Raw genomic sequence first — 6,050 nt, forward strand, 5'->3', positions numbered from 1 at the left:
AAGATAACACAGACAAAACGATGGTAATGATGTTGATGTCTATGTTGATGATAATTGTGCCTTTTGATGATGAAGACTATGATGAAGAAGATGATGATGATCATGATCACAACAATTATGATGCTGCTGATGATGATAATGAAATGATGATGACACACAAGATTCTTGCTTGGGAGGGGTATTGAGGGTTTAAAAGTGTTTTAGTTGTCTGCAAATAAAATCACTAGCTGCAGTAAACACCCATTTCTTATGATATGTGATCAACAGTTGATTTCATTTAATGAAAATTTACAACGTGGTTCTTACAAGGTTGCATATCTGTCAACAATCAAAAGAAATTAGGAATGTAAGGAACATGCTTCCATCTACACAAAGTTAAAAATATTCTACAAAACTGTAGCAAAAAACCTAAACACAGTGTTCATACAAGACAATCGCCCTTAATGTAGTCAAAGGTGAAAAATGTTTAAATAATTAATAAACTTTGATAAACAAGGCTATGAAATTAACCATAAGATCTCAAATTTGCTGTTAAAAAAGCCTTTATTAGGTATTCTTTTTTTCTTTATATAACATCTTGCATTTCTTAACATAATGAAGATTTTATATTAAGTCAGTACTGCTCCTAAATATTTTAAGAGGGGGTGGTGGTGGAAACGATCTGTTGATTTGTTTCTTACAAATAATCAGAAACTACCAAGATTAAAATTGCGAGCCATTTATAAGGTATACAATCTAACAGCAGAACACTAACTGTTTATGCTTCCACTTATGTTATTTTACAACTGAATTTGACTGGCTAAACAGCAAAATTTCTATCAATTAGTTTTTTTGTGCCTATGTTAAAAACAGAAAAATACAAAAAAGAAAGGATTGTATTGAATGCACACTGCCTGTCTACTTGCTGAGAAATAACCTAGCCAACGAGCTAACGTGATAAGCACACTGCTATAACACAGAAAGTGGTTGATACTGTTATTTGTGAACAAGCACACAGCATTGGAACAATATGAACTTTTTCTGTTGTCATCCACAGACACGCGCCTGGAGCCATCGGAGTTGTAGAAGCTTGACTCACGCCCGATTGATCCGGGTCCATCTGCTGCTTGCAGACATAAGGATATTGATATGATTTGGGACTTTACAATACACTTGCTTATATTGTGATATGCATGAAGTGATTTTCACATGTATGGTGATATACCATGAATCCAAGTAATAAATAGTTCAATAAAAACTATACAAAAATAGGTTCCAGGATGCTATTTCAGAAACATATCAGGGGATGAAAATACCCTTCCACTTTTATAAGGTTTACCAAAACCTTCACTTCTTAACAGATCCAATAACGTTAAGTTCACTATTATTGAGCAATTTTGCATTCAAGGTGCAAACCATTCTGATAAGAGGAAAAATCGTACCTAAATAATAATTGTTGAAATAATAAACAAGGGCTGTTGTAAAACATGCATGCCCCCCATATGGGCTGTCATTTGTAGTGGCAGCCATTGTGTGTATATGTTTTTTTGTCTCTGTGACCTTGACCTTCGACCTAGTGTCCTGAAAATCAATAGGGGCCATCTACCAGTCATGATCAATATTCCTATAAAGTTCATGATCCTAGGCGTAAGCATTCTTGAGTTATCATCCAGAAACCATTTTACTGTTTCGAGTCACTGTGACCTTGACCTTTGACCTAGTGACCTGAAATCAATAGGGGTCATCTGCCAGTCATGATCAATGTACCTATGAAGTTTCATGATCCTAGGCGTAAGCATTTTTGAGTTATCATCCGGAAACTATTTTACTGTTTCGAGTCACTGTGACCTTGACCTTTCACCTAGTGAACTGAAAATCAATAGGGGTCATCTGCCAGTCATGATCAATGTTCCTATGAAGTTTCATGATCCTAGGCATAAGCATTCTTGAGTTATCATCTGGAAACCATTTTACTATTTCGAGTCACTGTGACCTTGACCTTTGAAGTAGTGACCTGAAAATCAATAGGGGTCATCTGACAGTCATGATTAATGTACCTATGAAGTTTCATGATCCTAGGCCAAAGCATTCTTGAGTTATCATTTGGAAACAATTTTACTATTTTGAGTCACTGTGACCTTGACCTTTGACCTAGTGACCTGAAAATCAATAGGGGTCATCTGACAGTCATGATCAATGTACCTATGAAGTTTCATGATCCTAGGCCTAAGCGTTCTTGAGTTATCAACCGGAAACCATCTGGTGGACGGACAGACGGATCGACATGAGCAAAACAATATACCCCCTCTTCTTCGAAGGGAGCAAAACTACATTACAAGCAACAAAACAGAACAAAATAATGCTATGGTTTAATACCAGTATGTAATAAACAAAATTATCACCATTTTTTAGCATGAGATCAGATATTGCATTATACCAATGTACCAGTACCGTATATCGTTACATCCTAAAGTTTACCCCATAATATCAATATACATGTATACCATGAAAACCCAAGATATAAACTAGATACTGCATCATATAAATACAACAATATATTGTTTCATCCGTATATTTAATGCACATACCCCATTGTACCAATATATATGTATATTCATACACCCTTAGATATTATGCACATATCACACTAATTCACAAGCTGGATTATCTTTTCAGTTACACACTGCACAAGTTAAAGTCCTTTTTGGGATAAAAATCCACTTATGTCCAATATCCAAACCAAAATATGATGGTGAGCACGTTCACATACTGTACAATATGACTTAAAGTCTCAACTCTCTAGCAGCAAATGTTTTTTAGTAATGCTCGACACAAAAATAGCTGACAAAAGGAAGCACAGACAAGCCTTAATCTATATTGTCCCTCTAAAAATAGGGTTCATAAAAAGTCAACATTTTTCTTATTCATAAATTTCTGAGATTTTTGTTATAAAATGTATATATAATAATCTATGTTAATGTTATACAATTCGATGCCATAACAGGGTTCTCACCGTAGAATTGACCCCTGCTTGGGGCTCTTCGGTCCTTGTTCCCCTGAGAATTAAAGCTGCCAAAGTTGTCGGTCCTCTCCCGCTGATATTTGTTCACCCCAACATCGACGTTCTGCAACTGCAAAAATTGGAAATCAGTTCTATGTATTATTTCAAAAGTGTTAACAATTAGCCATCGGGTCAAGAGATTTTTTTGCTAGATGCGAGACTAAAGAATAAAAATATTAATCACACAAATGCTCTGTGAGAAGTGACCAATCTCAGTTTATAGAGGTTCATGTTGAATACAAATATGTTCACTGAGCAACGCTTTGAAAGCCTGTCTTATGTTGAAAGTAATCAAAAGAAATTGGCTTAGAAAAACAGTTCCCATACTCTTTGACCTGAAAGTCAATATATGTCTTTTTTTCCTCCCATGTAATAAGCAAACTGATTTCAATGATTGTGGGTCAAAGTCTTCTCTAGATATCATGCCGAAATCTTTTTTATTTCAAGTTCCTTTGCCCTTGAACATGGACCTTGTGATCTCAGACTGATAGATGTCTTCCTTTCCACTCAAGTAACCACTTAACCTATTTGCCCGATAATATATCAAAGCATTCTTTGACCGTCACATTTGACCTATAGATATTCTATTTTTCCTCTTAAGTAACCATCAGTCTAATTTGCATGGTTGTATGTTCGACCAATCTCTGGATATCTTTCGGAAACCAAATGGTCTACAAACTGAATGACCACCAGAGAAGTGCAAAGCAACATGCCAGCTTCTTTAAGGGGGGGGGGGGGGGGGGGGGGGGAGGGGAAATAATGGACCAAAAACAAAACTGCCATTATCTTATCTACTAATAATTGTACTAAATAAACTACTGTACAATGAAATATTCTTTGTAATAAATTACAATATAAATAAAGCAGGGAAAGATCTAGAAAGAAAAAAGAAATGGCAGATGGGCTGCACCCTGCTCCTTTTTGGTTACCCCCTCCTTTCCATATAAGTTGGTCAAAAAATAAATGAAAACCTGTTGAATTCATTTGTTCAAATATTCAATAAATGATGAAAATACTATGCTTAAAACCTTCATAGTATGTTTGGAACAATGAAATTCCCTAAATCAGTTGAATTCATAGAAAATGTCACAACTGGTATGGTTTTCCACCTTGCGTGTTCTGAGCAGCAACCTGTTCCTAAGGTGACTCAAGATCTTTCCCTTACTTGTTTTTAACCTTCGTTATTCTTTGCATGTTTTGCAGAAGTGCATTTACTACTTAAAATTTATTGAAAGGGCTAAAATAGGAATGCTTTCAAAAGTATTGTTTCACTTTACAGGCAGCATCCATACACAAATCCTATATATCATAAACTGACCAACAGATTAGATGAACTGGCCTTATGCCTAAGAAAATTATAATTCTTGATTATATTCTTCATGACTCGAATAAATAATTGATTAATTGACTGATTGATTGTATTGATAAAACTCATCTACACATGCAATACAAATATTTACTAGCTGACTATGTTGTATTCAGAGTTTATCTATAAAACCATACACAATTGAATCCTTTTTTGTGTTTACACTTCATTATTTCTTAAATTAGAGTTAAAAAAATAATTAAAAGGTAATTAAGAACAGACTGTTAATTGCAAAAGAAAACCATGCAAACAATCTGGCAGCGTATCCAACATCCTTCCAAGAAAATCAAATTAGTTCTTAATGAATATTTTTTCCATGCAAAAACATTATATATTGATATTGCTTGTTGCTTACAGTTTTATTTTTAATTATGTGATATAATTCAATAATTTGATCATCTACAATATCAATTAGTCTATGTTTATATAAGCAACTTCCTAATTCTTTTATTAGATAAACTCTGATGATACCTAGGAGCGCAATAATAAACGGGAAATCTGGGTACAGTGACAACTATAGCATAGCGTACACATAACTTGCAACATACTTTGGACTGATAAGCCTTCCCCTTGCCAGCAATATAAATATTCTGTGGAAAGAGTCACAAATCCAGTATTAATCATATCAAAATGCAGAAGAGAAAAATCTACAGCTATTGTTATATTACAATTTATTGATGCGTTGACCTTATTGGTGGGATTATTACTGGCAAACAAAATTGCAATAAATTATATGGATTTCAGTTGTGTTATCTCGAATGTAATTGAAATAAAACACATTCCTGAATAAGATCTATTTGAAGCATGCTTGGACTAATGTAAGAGGAACAGTTTACGACTATAGTCACTTGGCTTTAATCTTTTTCTCAGGCACAGAATAGAAAGATAAGAGTATAAATGGAGTGTTTACCATATTTGTTACAAACAAATTTTTATCTTTGATGATAACAGTATTTGAGTTCTGTATGCAATATTTCAGGCTAATCAGGAATGGATGATTTGTTGGTCAAACATACGTTTTGTGTATGCAAAATGGAAAACAATAAAATATTTAAGATTGTAGAGACATAAACTTTCAATACAAGAATATACCTATATAAGCACATATAATACTTAAAACCTTTTTTCAAGTCAATAGCAGCATATCTAATTTAAAGCTTTGTTTTATCTGGGCCAATATTCATGTTTATTATAATCCTACGCAAATACTCTTTTAAAATTGTAATAGATACATAACAGATTTTTAAACAAGACCTGTAACAAAACAGAGCTTGGCTATTCTTCTGCTTTGATATTACAATTTACATTTTCTGTCAGCCAACGCTCATATCATGACCTGAAAGTTTTATTTTATGTTGAATATCTGTATTAGTTATGAAGTATGGTTAACTTAAAACTTAACATTTGTAAATTAAAACAAGAAATGTGACACTGTTAATAATATAGATTTTCACAATTTGACCAATTAATTTCAGTAAATGTTATGTTGATCATTTGGTATGCAACTGCATTTATCATCTCTATTTTTGGGAGAACATTGCTGAAAACAAAAACACGATTTTTTGGCCTCAGTAAGTAGGCCTTTTCTTGAACCATATCTTACATCTGCAGCCGTAGCAACAATACTCAAGTTAAACATTAGTT

The sequence above is a fragment of the Dreissena polymorpha genome, chromosome 4 (assembly GCF_020536995.1).
Source record: "Dreissena polymorpha isolate Duluth1 chromosome 4, UMN_Dpol_1.0, whole genome shotgun sequence".
Classification (NCBI taxonomy): domain Eukaryota; kingdom Metazoa; phylum Mollusca; class Bivalvia; order Myida; family Dreissenidae; genus Dreissena; species Dreissena polymorpha.